Genomic DNA, 17,241 nt, shown 5'->3' on the forward strand with positions numbered 1-17,241 from the left:
GGCTTGCAAGCTCAAACTCGTGTCACTAGGTCGGACTACCTAAGTGATGAGATCCCAGGAAACTCAGTCTCTCTGCCATCTGTTTATAAAACGGGCAACTTGTGTCTTCAAGTACAAGTTGGAGGTCTTGGATTCTAAGAAGGAATGTTACATCCCATGGGGCTCTTGTGAATGACGAAGCTGCCCCTCATGGGGAGTAGGTAAACCCCACCCGCAGAAGAGCTTCTCCACCAAAGGGAGGATGTTCTCGTATCTCTTCCGATTTAATATTCCACAGCAGCGCTTTCCCCAGGCAAACGTGAGACTCTAATTTCCCCCAATCACCACCCCTAGAGAATGAGGAACAATTGGTTCTAGGCAGCTGCAAAGTTATCCTCCCCCAAAAGAAATTGATAGAAAAATAAATTGGCTTTACTGCCGATTTGGCACATTTATTGCTGTTTGTTATTTGTTCAAGTTTAAATTAAAAAAATTTTTTTTCCTGAGGATGAGACAGTTCTTATCAATGAAAGTACCATAAACTGAAGAATACCATGGGGTTATAAAATATGAATAGCAAATGCAATGAGTTTTACTGCATCATCTTAAACCTTAAAAAAAGAGAAAGAAATGGGGGCGGGGAGGGGAAGCTGGGACGTAGTGAGAGAGCAGCATTGACATATATACACTACCAAATGTGAAATAGATGGCTAGTGGGAAGCTGCTGCATAGCACAGGGAGATCAGCTCGGTGCTTTGTCATGACCTAGAGGGGTGGGATAGGGAGCGTGGGAGGGAGGCTCAGGAGGGAGGGGATATGGGGATATGTATATACATATAGCTGGTTCACTTTGCTGTACAGCAGAAACTAATACAACATTGTAAAGCAATTATACTCCTATAAAGATCTGAAAAAAAAAAGAAAGAAAAAAAGAGAAACAAGAGAGTTTATTTCCTTGTGATAAATTTCAAGTATTAGGAAAAGCATTTTGGAGAGCTCTGGGAATTAATTGATGCAGACTTTTTAGTTTGTTCCATTCCTAGGTCATTAATTTCAACCTAGCCTCTGGCGATAATAACCTAGAATTACTGTATTGTATTCATATTGACTTTCATGGGAAAACAGTTTGCTTGAGTCTTGATGGAAAAATACTCATATCATCAGCCAATACTATAATGAACAACAAGGAGTCAATAAAAAGAGATTATTTTCAAAAAAGCATTGAGGCATAGGCCAGAATTCTGCTTAGGCAGGTCATTTGCAAATATTCTCGTCTATAAAATTAAACCATAATTGGGTAATAAGGATAATATTCATAGAGATGCTTTGAAATGACGGTGGAATTTCTTCCAAGGTTAAGCAACTTTTGAGCCAAGAATTTGAATCTAGACCTGTCTAACTTGCACTGCTTCGTTCCACTGTGATTCCATTATTCTCTAGTTCTTGTGCCTTACCTTGTTCCCCACAAACAGACTGAAATTTAAAGAGGGCAGTAACTATGTTTTATATTTCTCTAAAATTCATTCCTTACAGAGACTATCACAGTGTGAGCTTGTAAAGTAATGGTTTAATGCCAGCTTTCACGATGACACTATAATGCAGGCAATGGATAGTTATCTTTGCTCTCCTGTTGTCAGAATATTGAGAGGCAGGAGGGAAGTTACTACATAAATAAATAACAGAATAAAAACTAGTGTTCCGCAACATCCCCTGATTTTATCCTTCGGGCCAGAGGTTGACATGTAGAGGTTTTGCCAATGTTCTTACCTTTGGTAAAATGATTGTCTAGACAGGAAGCCCACATTCGGGGAGAGAGGAGTGGTGAGATTTGCCTGCAGCCTGTTCATGAATAAATATTTCCTATTTTAAAGGTGTATAGGACCTCCCTGGTGGGTCAGTGGTTAAGAATCCACCTGCCAGTGCAGGGGACATGGGTTCAAGCTCTGGTCCGGGAAGATTCCACATGCCACAGAGCAACTAAGCCTGTGTGCCACAACTACTGAAGCCTGTGTGCCTAGAGCCCATGCTCTGCAACAGGAGAAGCTACGGCAGTGCGTAGCCATCACGCTACAATGAAGAGGAGCCCCCACTTGCTACAATAGAGAAAGCCCGTGTGCAGCAACAAAGACCCAATGCGGCCAAAAATAAATTAAAAAGATAAAAAATAAAAATGGTGTCTATATCATTGCCTTTCTCTTGGGATGCATGCTTATGAATTAAATAATGTCATTTAATTCTTACAGTGTCTTAAAAATTCTGCTAAAAGGTAGTATGGCTTTTTAGCATATGCTAAAGAATTTTCTCTCTCAAGATGAGTGTTTGCTCTTGCTGTTGAGAATTTTGGATCAGGCTGCTGACCACAAGAATGGGTGCCTGAGTTCCAGATGGAAAGGGCTGTGTTTGAGGCATGGAATACTAGTCGTTTCCTCTACTCTTGGCTCCTAGCCTTGCTTTTGGCTTTATAAGCCTATATATCTTGCAGTGTTGTCATGTAGACCCCGCGTTTGATTCAGAGACAGGAAATCATTGTAGAAAGGAAGACTAGCCCGATGAGAAGCCGCTGAGCCACGCTGCTTCAGCGGTAGTGCTTAAAAATATTGTGTAATGTGTCAAAGTCAAGTCCAAGGGTAGAAGAGGAACACAGCCGTACCTAAGTTTTGATGGCACATCTTCTAAGAAAAGAGTTCCCCGTGATCCTCTTGTTGCCGTTGAAAACTACAGGGGAACTTGTCTTTCAAATCTTTTTTCACCTAAGCTTAGAGTCAAACTTTCACCTTCTTTGTCAGAGGGACGGGGTGTGGGGTATCATCTCTGCTCACCACTTCCTCCGCTGCAGGCTCTAAAGACAATGTACATCCTTATTCGCCCTTAGGCTTTCTAGTGTGCCCCGAGTGCCCTGTGCCTACTTGCTAGTTCTCTCTTTCTGGGCTTCAGATGTCTCACCCACAAACGAGCCCAATGTGACTCCCAAATGCTGGACATACAGAGCTTGGCAGTGAATCACTGTGATGTCTCTCCTGGAAGGTCACCACTTACTGCTGGTAGGTCATGTTTACTGAGTGGGTTTTTGACTTCTGGGCTTGGTCGTTATCTCCATGACTGCTTTTACCCTTCTATGCAGAGTCATGTGTTATGAGGCCGCTAGTGAAGTCTGGAGCTATAGATCGTGACTGTGTGACTGGTTTATATATGGAAAGGGAAACTGTGACCTTCACCATCATCTCCAGCCCCCACCCCATGAGCCAGTTGTCCTACGAGTGGAATGGCTTCATGCCAAAGCACACGTGACCGACCCTCAAGCGAAGGGCAAGCAGCAGTCATAGCCACCTACCAAAGCACCTGTAGATAAGATCTGCACAGTTCCTAAGAGTCCTTGTTTTTTCCCAAGGTTTGGGGAGTTGCAATGTGTCCACCCTCCTGTAGGGCATCATGGCAGACTGAAGAAAAAGTAAGATATTCTTTCTTTTTCTAAGTAGCTCAATTATTGCATGCAGTAAATTATAAACCTCTAGAACAGAGCCACTCTGTCCTGCAGGGACCCCAAATTCAACCTGTCCAATTGGAATTCATCACCTGTACTGTTCACACACACCTAACACAGACGCACCACCTGCTCCTTTCCGGTGTTCCCTTGTAGTCCTCAGTGTCATGCTAGGCCACTGCGTGCCAGGTATCTGGGAGGCACCCCAGCCTCTTCTCTCTCCAAAACATCTCTTCAGTCAATTCATTCCTCTGTTTTTCGCTACGATCACTGCCTGTGTTGTTTCTTTCTTGGACCAGTGCAGTAACCTACTTCCAGCCTCCACTCCCTCTAATTTATCATCCTCATCTGCTTCTGAATTACACTGAAAATACATAAATTTGATCATCTGACACCTTCCTTAGAATATCTGCTGTGGCTCCCAGTGCCTGTAAGAATCAGGCCAAAATTCCAGATAACTTGATCCCTATCTTCTCCCGTCTCATCTGCTGATACTCCCTTCCACATGCCCCAATGCAAATGGCCACTTGCTATTTCCAGAAAGTTCCAGGCTCAAGAAGATACTTTGCCTTTGTCCACGCTGTTTTCAGCCTAGAAGGCCTTTCTTAGCTCCTTTAGGACTCAAGTCAAATTACACCACTTTTGTCAAAGCTGCCCAACTGGCCTTTAGCCTAATTCCTGCCCTCAGTAACCTCCTTTCTCCTCCAGATCCCCAAGGGTTTCGAACAGACTTCTCTTACAGCACTTCACACATTACCTTTCTGGTTACAGGTATGTCTCTGTGGCTAGATTACAAAATCCTCATTAAATAGTTGTTTGCTAGTCATTCATTTTATATTCCCAAAGCCTAGCACAAAGTCAGATTTTAAGTATTTGTTCAGTCAATGGCTAAACATGAGTAAGTGTATATATTCAGCAATAAATATTTTAATAGGATGTTCACTTTGTTATGCTAAATAATGAAGACTGGTGCTAAGTTAAAACCAGAGACACTCAATGAGTTAAGTCTCATACCAGAACCTTATTCGCATGACTGTTATGAGGTTGGCAGGCAAAATGTGCTTCTATTCAGATCATTACAAAAAGGTATCATTATTATTATTCTTTAGATAGATTCAATAGAGAAGATTACAAGTGCAAAAATGAATCAGACTGTCAAAATCAAATTACTTCCAGTATAGCTTTAAAGAATCTGCCTCAACATGTCAATAAAATGGATGACTCTTTCCTGGTCAAAGGAAGTATCGAGAGGACCCTACTCAGTTTGCAACTGTTCTTTATGTTTCCTGTAGGCTACTCTCCACTAAAAACCAGAATAGAGAGTGCACATTGGTGGGCTTTCATCATCTGTAATATAGGTAAATGGGAAGAGTTTTGAAAAATTCTCCCTTCTTACTGTGTTTTAGCTACCCTGGGGGCTGCCAGTAGGAACCTTGGAAAGAGGGCAGGCTCCAAGATTATGGGATGTTCTTTTTTTGTCTCTAAGTTTTTGGCACCCATAGAAGTTGTACAGTAGAGGAAGTGTCGTGATCTTCCCATAACTCAATTAGCTAAAATCAGCTGGCAGCTTATGTTATCCAGACTGATCATTTGGTGGCTTTTTGCTGATAAGAAAGCAACATGGTCAGCTTGTTTCCTGTTTGGGACTTGATGGGCATGAGTAAGTTTAGGTTAGAGTGGGCAGTTGGTTCTCAAATACCGTTGAGCCTAGATGCCCTCTGGGTGGCCCTTTGGATGAGTTTTCAGTTTGGGATTTTTCAATAATGAATCTTTCAAATTGTGTATATCAGTGGCTTTCAAACTTTGAGCCACATTAAGAAGTACATTTTCTATCACAGCCCAATATATACACACTCAATGAGAACTTTCATGAGATAATACTTTTACTGTGTGCTTTGCTGATATTTACATTGTCATTTACTAGCTGTGAAAACTTGGGCAGGTTATCTAACTTCTTGCAACCTCAATTTCATCATATGTAAATTAGGCATATGAATACCTCCCTCAGTTTCTTTGCTAGGATAAATGAAATTAACATAAAGTACCCAGCGCTGTGCATGAGGCAATAAATATATTTCTCCCTTTCTTTATAAATAGTATTTGAATAATTTATATCCTAAAAGACTTAACTTAGGTTTACCTTAGGACATGATTATTGCAGTTTTTATTTAAAACATTATTTTTGTGAGATATTTTTATAAGGGAATAACTCAAATCCTGAAAAGTAAAGGTCAGTTAAAGGCTTTAAGCTTTGGAATAATTGAAAGCATTCTAATTTTAGCCATCTAAATGTACTTGTTCTGAATGTATTAGCTATTCTTCAAGCGACTTATTGAAGAAACGATTATTTATTACCAAAATTGAATTCTTGTTAAGCACCTCAGGGTACAGGGACCACAAAAGAGGGTACTAATTGAAGTGCATAACATAGGAAATTAAAGTACGATGTAAAATTGGAACTCTAGTTTTTAAAAATACTGTTCTCCAGATGCAGTTCTGTGCTGAATGAATATTTAGAAGGACAAGTGCTTTACCTGGAACGTAACTATAGATTCAGTATTTGGAAACAAGCATCCAACAAGTGAGCAACACTATATATATGTGATTTCGTTTGCAAGAACATGATACAAGTTGCAATCAGAGATTCAGGGACAGTACATCCTGCCCCCACTTTTGGCTAGGACTAATTTGACCTGTGCTAAAAAGAACTGTGTGTCTTTCTTTAATGTTCATAATGTTACATTAGAATTAAGCATCAGAAATCACATTTGAAAATTGTAATGAAATGTAAAGTATAACTGACTCAAAAAATAAACACAAAATTTTCACTGGGACCATTATGATCTCTGAACTAATTAAGAGTGACAGCGCTTGCCATCTTTAAAGTACTTTCACATTTGAAATTTGATCCTTATAGCAATCCAGTTTGGTAGATCAAACATTATTATCATCTTCATTTCAAGATGTGGAAACAGTTTCAGAGAAATTAAATTATTTAGCTAAGACTTATACAACAAGGAAGTTTTAAAAATCCCAAACAGATGCCTTTTCACCTGGTATACCCTTAAAAGACAGAGCCAATAAGCTTGTTACACTTTGCCATAACACAGATCCCACAGAGAGACACACTACAATAACCATTTCTAGACCCTTCAGCAGTTGAACAAGAGATTCAATAAATCCAGTAACATCCCTCAGATGTGCAATTCTGGCATGCCGGGGAAAGTGGCAGATTTACCTGAGTTGCTTCTACCGTTGGACCTCTGTGAAAGTAGTTGACTGACTGTAGATAGATGTGCCCAAACATTAGGCCAACTGAGCATCAGAAAACACAAGCTCTAAGTCCTTACCTTGTAAGGGTAACCAAGCCAGCAAGCTGCAAACTCTCCACCACATATTGTGCTGTGCTGCTGTCACACTTTGTCAACTTCCTCTGGATTCGGAGATAAATAGAGCAGAGTGGTTGCTTTTGAAAGGGGGAGGCAGTGGCTCTGTGACCTCATGTGTCTCACCTCCTCCAGCAGCTCTGGAAGCCCCCTCTTAGATAGCTACCCCCAAGATACCTCCTGGTGGAACATTTAGGGGACCACATGTGTCACCTCGATTGTGGAGGGGGTGAGTGATGTGTTGGTGGCATAAATCTTTCTACCACATGTGGGTAGTCCTGGTAAGTGAACTAGTTGCAGGGCTTTGGAGGAGAGGAGGGAGTAGGAGAGATGTTAAAACGTTCCTGCGTAGTGATGCCATCTTATTTTCACTTTTCTAGTTTATTAAACAATTAAAATTAGGCCATTTTTGCTGAACTCTTGTGAATATATTTCTAACTCTGAAAAGAATCTCTAATGGTTATCAGGGAGAGCAGAATTCACTAATTCACAGATTTACTCATTTAAAAAATTTGTGTATCCATCCACCCATTTGTCACTCATCCAGCATCCATCTCTTTACGTATCTAGTCATCTAGTATACAGTACTCTAAGATATGATCAGATATGAAAGATAAATCCCTGTGTTTAAGGAGAATATGATCTAGTGGGGGTGACTATGCAAATGAACAATTTTGGTATTTAATTCTCATTAACTGGACAAATTGAGGTAGACTTTCTTTCATTTTTCTGGGGACACAGCAAAATACAAATAGACTTATGTTTAGAAAATAGAGGTTAGTCTGTAATGTTTAGAAAATTGGAAAGGAAATAATATTTACTGGTTCTAACTGAAATTAGTGTCAATATTCTTAAATGTGTTGGTAGTTTGGATAGGGAACATTATATCCATCAGAAATGTCTTTCAAATATTTTATGTATTTTAACAGGTAGAAAGAGAATAAAACAAGGAGAGAAAAATTGTTTCCTTGTAGAGTTTAGCAGGATATAATGTCCTCTTTCTCCAATTGTTTGAGGATATAAATGCCTTGGGCTCTCAGCTAAAGAATGCAGATTGCTGTAGCCAATCAATTAATGCCAACTGTAGCTATGTGCCTTAACCTGTATAAAGAGAGAATTCATCTGAAACGGGGCCCAGAATTTTGGAGCGTTAGCTCGTCTGGGTCCGCCGGCTCAATAAACCTGAGTTCTCCAACAAAAACAAACAAACAAACAAATGCAGATTGGTAGGGTCCACTCCAGACTGATTAAATGATAATTTCACTGGAGTAAGGAGCTACTGGTATGTTTAACAAGGTCTCCAGGTATCAGAAGGCAAGTGTGAGGTGCGCCGATGGTGAGAGTTTTCTGGAATTGAAACCATGGGATGTGGGAGGTAGCCCTGTCTCTGCTACCAGCTGGTGTGGCTACGACCATAGAAGGTTCTCCATAAAGGCTTGTTGAATATATTGATATGTATGGACTTGCTTATGGAAGCAGGGAATCCGTAGGTTGCATTATACCATTTTTCAAAATAGAGAATTGAGGACCTTGGTTGAGGTGACACAGTGAGTCAGTGGCAGAACTGAGAATACAAACCAAGACTTATGAGTATTTGCTCTGATTTCTTTTTGTTCCCCCATAAGATTCCCTCCAGGGACTTCGAGTTTTTATATTTAAGCCTCCATGGCTGTCTAAGCATTTGGTTTTCCTGCTAATGTCTTGTCCTTGCTCCAGAGTGACACTTGATCTATCTGTACCCCCTCCCTTAAGAAAGGCCAAGGAAAGTGCAAATAGGGTGTCCTCGGGCCTCCCTTGGAAGGTGTGAATTGCCCGTGGCTAGTTAATAGTTTCTCACATTTTGTTTTCTTTTTCTGCTTTCCTTATAGAATTTTCTAACACATCCTGTCAAAGCACATGAGGAAAGGGCTGTACTTTTCCTCTTGACACAATGGTGTCAGACGTGCCCTCATAAAGCCAGAAACATGTCTGGGCTTAGTTATTGGTTGATTTCCCAGATCTTAAGTTTGTCCTCTGACTCGAATGTATGAGGAGGTAAAAAAATCACTTTGACAAGAAACGAAAGTGTCCTCATGGGGAGTTCTCATTTTAAGCCAGTGGGAAACAAATCTTGGACTTGGTCTGAACTAAATTCAGGTAGGGCCTGGAGAAGGGTCGCTTTGCTTCTCTCTCTTCCGGTTGTGGTTGTCTGTAATTTTCTACTTGGTAAAAATGTGGAGAAACAGGTGGAAGTAACAGAACGAAGACAAGACTCAGGTAAACAGAGAATAAAATGTTCTGAAGTTGAAACCTAAATTTACAGTGTAGTTTGTCCCAAATCTATTGATGGAGTGTGGTTTTAGTGCAGTATCTGGGAATCAAACGGTCTTTTTGTTTGAGAATGGATTCCCATGACATTTGCCAAGTGTTTGTTTCACTGTAGCAGGTAGACTTTCTCTTTCTCATTCTCTTTCTAAAACACAGATCTGACATTATTCTTCTGCAGAAAAACCTTCAGTGGTTCTCTTTTGCCTGAAGGTTACAGTGCAAACTCTTTGGCAGATCGTTCAAGGCCAATCACACCCCGGACCCCATTTCAGCCTCCTTTCCCTCCATTCCCCACACTCAGAAAATTCTTGTCCTATTTCAAGTATCCAGGACATTTTTATAGTCATGCTTCACATTGGGTTGTAGTTTGCACTGCCCTCTCTGCCTAAAGTGGCCTTCTGTTTCTGGGGAGATTCTATTTGTCTTCTGAGGCCCAGATCGATTCAGCACTTCTCAGAGAGAAATAGTAACTAGTGATTAAAAATGTGGACTCTGGAACCAGTCTCTCTGGAATCAAAGCCTCTGTTTTCTCACCTGTGAAAGGGGTAGAATGACTGCACCCACTCACATGGTTGATGTGAGAATTAAAGGACACACAGTAAATACTACATGAGTTAGCTGTTACTATCCTCTAGTCTCCCAGAAAAAAAATCAATTCTCTACTTTTCTTTGCTCTCATAATTTCTCTCTCTTTCTTTTTTTAATCGTACTAGGTTGATTCTGATTTCTGTTGTATTTAGTGGAGTATTCGTGTGTCTCCCTTGCTAGCCTCTGAGCCCCCCAAAAAAGTTTGTTTCTTATTTACTTTAGTGTTCCTGAAGCCTGGCACAGACCCTTTCATAATATAGTTTATTTTTTATTCTTCTTTTAAAAATTGAAGTATAGGGGAAGCTGGGATGAAGTGAGAGAGTAGCATTGACATATACACACTACCAAATGTAAAATAGATAGATAGTGGGCAGTTGCTGCATAACATAGGGAGATCAACTCGATGATGGGTGATGACTTAGAGGACCAGAATATGAAGGGTGGGAGGGAGTTGCGGGAGGGAGGGGATAAAGGGAAAAAAATATATATATATATATATAATATGTAGAATTTTTAGCCTCCTTTGTCACTTATTGTATTATTCCCTCCAATAAATATTTATTTAAACATCTAAAAAAAACCCAAAAAAACAAAACCAAAAAAAGAATTGAAGTATAGTTGATTTACAATACTGTGTTAGTTTCTGGTGTACAGCAAAGATATATATATATATGCATGTATATATATAAACACACACATATATACATATATTACATATGTGTATAATAAAATATGTGTATATACATATATATATACACACACACACATCTTTTTCAGATTCTTTTTCATTATAGGTTATTACAAGATATTGAGTATAGTTCCCTGTGCTATACGGTAGGTCCTTGTTGGTTATCTATTTTATATATAGTAGTGTGTATATAATCCCAAACTCCTAATTTACTCCTCCCCTCCCTTTTCCCTTTGGTAGCCATAAGTTTATTTTCTATGTCTATGACTCTATTTCTGTTTTGCAGATAAGTTCGTTGGTATCATTTGTTTTGATTCCATATATAAGTAATATTGTATGATATTTTTCTTTCTCTGTCTGACTTACTTCACTTCGTATGATAATCTCTAGGTCATCCATGTTGCTGCAAATGGCATTATTTCATTCTTTTTTGTTGCTGAGTAATATTCCGTTGTGTAAATATATCACATCTTCTTTATCCATTCATCTGGCTGTGAATGTTTAGGTTGCTTCCATGTCTTGGCTATTGTAAATAGTGCTGCAGTGAACATTGGGGTGCATGTATATTTTCAAATTATGGTTTTTTCCAGGTATGTGCCCAGGAGTGGGATTGCAGGATAATGTGGTAGTTCTATTTTTAGTTTTTTAAGGAAACTCCATACTGTTATCCATAGTGGTTGTACCAATTTACATTTCCACCAACAGTGTAGGAGGGTTCCTTTTCCTCCACAGCCTCTCCAGCATTTATTATTTGCAGACTTTTGATGATGGCCATTCTGACTAGTGTGAGGTTATATACCTCATTGTGGTTTTGATTTGAGTTTCTCTAATAATTAGCAATCTTGAGCATCTTTTTTATGTGGCTCTTGGTCATCTGTATGTCATCTTTAAAGAAATGTCTATTTAGGTCTTCTGCACATTTTTGATTGGGTTGTTTATTTTTTTGATATTGAGCTACATGAGCTATTTGTATATTTTGGAAAATAATCCCTTGTCAGCCGCATTGTTTGCAAATATTTTCTCCCATTCCATAGGTTGTCTTTTGTTTTTTTTTTATGGTTTCCTGTGCGGTGCAAAAGTTTTTAAGTTTAATTAGGTCCCACTTGTTTATTTTTGCTTTTACTTCCATTATGCTAGGAGATGGATCCAAAAAATATGGCTACAAGGTATGTCAAAGGGTGTTTTGCCTATGTTTTCCTCTAAGAGTTTTATAGTATCTGGTCTTGCATTTAGGTATTTAACCCATTTTGAGTTTTTTTTTGTATGATGTTAGAGAATGTTCTAGTTTCATTCTTTTACATGTGGCTGTCCAGTTTTCCCAGCACCACTTATTGAAGAGACTGTCTTTTCTCCATTGTATATTCTTATATTCTTGCCTTCTTTGTCACAGATTAATTTTTTTTTTTTTTGTCACAGATTAATTAACCATAAGTGTGTGGGTTTATTTCTGGGCTTTCTATCCTGTTTCATTGATCCATGTGTCTCTTTTTGTGCCAGTACCATACTGGATTTTTTTGTTTTGTTTTTTATTTGTTTTTGTTTTTTATTTTTATTTATTTGTTTTTAATTTATTTGTTCATTTATTTATTGGCTGTGATGGGTCTTCATTGCTGCATGCAGGCTTTCTCTAGTTGCAGAGAGTGGGGGCTACTCTTCAGTTGCAATGTGCAGGCTTCTCAGTGCAGTGGCTTCTCTTGTTGTGGAGCTCAGGCTATAGGCACATGGGCTTCAATAGCTGTGGCACGTGGGCTCAATATTTGTGGTTCACGGGCTCTACAGCTCAGGCTCAGTAGTCGTGGCACATGGGTTATTTGCTCTGCAGCATGTGGAATCTTCCCGGCCCAGGGCTCGAACCTGTGTGCCCTGTGTTGGCAAGTGGATTCTTAACCACTGCACCACCAGGGAAGGCCAGTACCATACTGTTTTGATTACTATAGCTTTGTTGTTTAGTCTGAAGATCATAGTTATTTTCAAAATAGCTTTATTTAGATATAATCGACATAATGAATTGTACATATTTAAAATGTACAATTTGATAAAATGTTGACATATATATACACCCATGAAATCATCATTACAATCAAAACAGTGAACATATCCATCACCCCCTAAAGTTTCTTCCTGCACTTTGTAATCCTCTCTCCCATCCCTCTCTACCTCCCTTCTTCAAGCAACCACTGATCTTCTTTCTGTCACTGTTCTTCCATTCAGCATAATTATTTTGAGGTTCATCTCAAAATAATTTGTCAAGAGTTCATTCCTTTCTGTGACTGGGTAGTAGTTCATGATATGAATTTACCACAGCTTGTTTGCCCATTCACCTGTAAGTGGACTTCTGGGTTATTTACCATAGGATAGGGTTAAATAATTGTTTATGAAATTGAATCAGCTGTAGTGAAACTTCAAGGGGAACCTTGTATGTTCCCATATCTGCTTTTTAATGATAATCTCCTAATTCAGAGAAAAAGTTCAAGCATAGCAAGAGATGTTAAAGTAAATGCTGGTCCTTAGTTGGCACCTGGAGTGTACACTCAGGTGTGCTACTCAGATCCTCCCTCCATCTCCCCAGAGGATGGGACATGTCAGCTGGGTCTTTCTCTGAAAATTGCCTTCAGTGGGGAGAACCATTTTACCCAAGTCACACCTCCTCCATGGGGCCCCCGAGAGGGGCTGAAAGGTCCTGTGCCCTTGCCTTCAGGTGGAGCAACTCTAAAGGGAAATGGTCCAGCTTCAGTGCCCCCCTTGGGATCAGGATTAGCTGAGACATTTGTTGCCATAGCTTCCCAGTTCAGCTTCTCTCTCTGCCCCACCTTGCTTCCTTCACAAGTGTTGTCCTGAGAGCGTGGTTATAAACTCCCGCACACAAATCTCCATCTCAGCATCTGTTTCCCAGGAAACCTGACCCACAGCAGCGCCTGAAATAGGCTGTCAAATGAGTGAGTGAATGAAAGAATGAATGAACTCTCCATCTGCGATAGAAACACTGCTCTTTTTCTCTGAGCCTAAAAGGATGCTTGTCTTATACTTTTTTCAGAGCATTAAAGAAGATCTTACTTTAAATTGTCCTTTGGGAGATGATGAGTGTATCTTAGTCACCCACGGATGTGCTATCAACTGGTCACCAACCTTGAGAAATGTCACAATGGTCCACTGGACTCAGAGATGACAAATGGTCTGTGGGGGAAGTGCTGCAAGGCAGGCTCTGAGTGACATGCCCTTGTGGTTTGCATGGTCCTTCCCACTCTCAACACCCCAACTTCAGCCTGCAGCCCACAGAGGCCTCAGCAGGGGAAGGTAGCAGATTGTGGCTGCTTAGCAAGTGGAGGGAAAAGGTGAGGTCGGAGCATAGTGGTTGAGGAGTGACCGTCTACCTATTTTCTCATGGAAAACTGTCTACTGACCACCTGTACATGGGAGGTCTCATAGCTGATAACCCACTTGAAACTTTGATCTGCTTTTCATGAAATCCCCATAGTATGTTTTCGTACCCATAGGAAGTGGCATTTGATGGAGTGCTGGTGTTGGGACAGATTTGAGAGAGAAACACCATGACGCTGGTCCACCTAGGTTGTCAGGAAGAAAAAAAATTCTGAAAAGGAGATTTATTACATAGGTGAAAGATGGACTGTTTTGAGGGTCAGAAAAGATAGGGGATTTCCCCATGCGTAGAAACCCCTGGGGTTTTTGTTGCAGCTACGAGAGGGGGCCTCAACTTTCTTCTTGACCTTTCATGGCTCCTGTGAAGAATCTGTGGCCTTTCTCAAAGCCAGAGCCAGACACCTCTGGCCTGCATTTCCCAGCAGATGCAGGATGCCCAGTTCACACCTTGTTGGGATTCTCTGAGCACTGTCATCAACTTACACAAAGGGGTAGGGAGTTTCCAAATCAGAGTAGCAGACTTTGTAACTAGTTATTGATTGAGAAAAGGGCTTCCTAGGAGCAGCAAAGCTTAACTGAATGAGTAAGGGAGCGGGGGGCAGACAGTCCCGGACTTATCCCCTGGGCCCTGTCACTAGCAGCTCTGTGGCCCTGAGAAGACTACTGTCTCTTGGTATCAGTGTCCTCATCTGTAAAATGGGGAGAATGACAGCATAAGGTGACCAGGAGGTATAAATTGAACACATTATCCAGTGTGGCCAGCACGGCAGCACATCCAAGATCTTCTATAAGTCCGTAGAGCGGACGGGGCTGGGGCTGCATCTTGTCCCCACAGGAACCACAGCAGGTGGGGTATGCCTGGAAGAGGAAAGGGGCAGCTCAGCTTTTGTTCCTAAGGCTTCTGCCTACCACTTAATATAATCAAATGGGTCATTCTGAAAACAGAACCCAAGTAAGAGCTGATTTCAGAAGGAAATTGTGGTTTGGGGGAATGTACCGCAGAATGGCAAGCCAATTTCCCAGGACAAGTGACTTCCCTCGGTGTCTTCATGTGCAAACAAGGGGGTTGGATGACAGCAGTTGTTTTCCAACTGTGTTCTGAAGAACCCAAGTATTCTCCAGGTGCCTTAGGGTTCTATAATAGTTTCCTTAAAATTTCTTTCAAAAATATTTCAAACTATTTGTCCAGGCTCTAGAATCAGGCTGATGTGGCTGGGATCTCAGCTCCAATACAAAATCCAACCATGTGACTCTGGGCAGGTTGTAGAACCTAAGACTCAGCTTCCTCTTTTCTAAATTGGGAAAAATAATAGTATCCTGAATAGGGTTGTTGAGAGATTAGAGGTTTACACAGGTAAAGTACTTAGAAAAGTGCCTGATAGAGATCGGCCCTCGCTAAAGGCTGGCTGTCACTCTGCCAGCTACTGGACGTCACCAATCTTTACATTTGCTATGCAGTGGGAATGGTTTCTGTGCTGGACTCTGGACTTAGAACAAAACCCAAATGCTTCACCGTGGTCCACAACAGAGGCCAGCAAACCTTTTCTGTAAAGCACCATGTAGTAAGTATCTTGGGCTTTGTGGATGTTGTGTCCTCTTGTTCTCACCTCAGCCCTTGTATCCGAGAAGCAGCCAAAGGCAATGTGTTAATGAGTGAGCATGGCTGTGTGCCAATAAAACTCTATTATAGACATTGGAACTTGGATTTCCTACAATTATTGAGTTGTGTCCTGACATGATATTCTTCTTCTTTTATAAATTATTAGTTGTTTACAATATTGTGCCAATCTCTGCTGTACAGCAGAGTGACTCAGTTTCACACATATATACATTCTTTTTTAATATTCTTTTCCATTATGGTTTATACCAGGAGATCAGATATAGTTCCCTGTGCCATACAGTAGGACCTTGTTGTTTATCCATTCTAAATGTAATAGTTTGCATCTACCAATCCCAAACTCTGAGTCCATCCCTTTCCCTCCCTGCCTCCCACTTGATCACCACAGTCTGATCTGTATGTCAGTTTTGTATTTCTGTTTTGTAGATAGGTTCATTTGTGCCATATTTTAGATTCCACCCGTAAGTGATATATGGTGTTTATCTTTCTCTTTCTGACCTGCTTCACTTAGTATGATAATCTCTAGTTGCATCCATGTTACTGCAAATGGCATGCTTTGTTCTTTTTATGGCTGAGTAATATTCCTTTGTATGTATGTACGACAGCTTTATCCATTCATCTGTCGATGGACATTTAGGTTGTTTTCACATTTTGCTATTGTGAATAGTGCTGCTGTGAACATAGGAGTGCACGTATCTTTCTGCATAATATTCTTATTTTGATGTTTTTCAACCATTTAAAATTGTAAAAACATTCCTAGCTTGTGAGCTGGACAAACACAGGTTGTGGGTCAGAGTCTGCAGAGCTCTGGGGTATAGGACCCTATGTTTCTGGGTCTGCCTTCCTCTCCAGGCTCGTTTCCACCCCCCCACTTCCTGCCATGCTTATGAAGTTTCAGCCACTTGACCCCCTCTGTTCTAACCCTTAGCTCCTTCCCACCCTAGGGGCTTTTGCACTCATTCTGTCTCCTCAGAGTCCTCCTAATTTACCTCTTCACCATGACCAGCTTCTACTCAGCCTCCACTGCTGGTTTCATTGCCACTGCTCAGGGACACCAAAGCTGGCCATCCCATCTCAAGTAGCACCGCCTGCCCCACATCCCTTCCAAATGTACTGTCTATCATGTAACCCATTTTTCTCCTAAACAACATTGATCAACACCTGTAATTATCTTGCTTATTTGTGGATTCATTGTCTATCTCCCAACTTCATGAAAGCAGGGACCTTGCTTTTTGATTTGCCGCTGTAGCTCCAGCCTGTCACCTGCTAGGAACATAGCATTCAATCAGTGCTGTAGAATGAAGGATAAGTCCATCACCTCAGGATCTTAGTATCTTGATTTCTCTCCTGTGAGTTAATAATACCTTGAAAAATTGTTTTGTGGATCAAGTGAGAATGTTTTTGAAACTGTAAACAGTTATACAAAGGGAAATCATTAAGGCAGCCTCTTAGACAAATCATAGTATTCAATAAACACATCCACTTTTACCATTCTGCTCTTACTACAGAAGCTAAATTAGGGGGCGAATAGTAAAGTGACACCAGTATGAATGAGGCCGTTTTAATTCCTTGTCCCTGATATTCTCCGTAGACAAGAGGAATGGCTAGATGTGTGATTTTATCTTGGCCTTAGGAAGATATTTAGTTATTAGCATGTAGTATCTTTTTATTATTATCATGTAGTATCAGGTATTTTATATTATCCCATTTGGTATTCATAAGCATGCTATAAAAAAATCATTATGTGCCCATTTTTACAGGTGAAATGAGTCTAAGGGATCTAGGAAGTAGCTGAGCCAGGATCAGAACTCAGCTC

This window comes from Hippopotamus amphibius, chromosome 9 (assembly GCF_030028045.1).
Source record: "Hippopotamus amphibius kiboko isolate mHipAmp2 chromosome 9, mHipAmp2.hap2, whole genome shotgun sequence".
NCBI lineage: Eukaryota > Metazoa > Chordata > Mammalia > Artiodactyla > Hippopotamidae > Hippopotamus > Hippopotamus amphibius.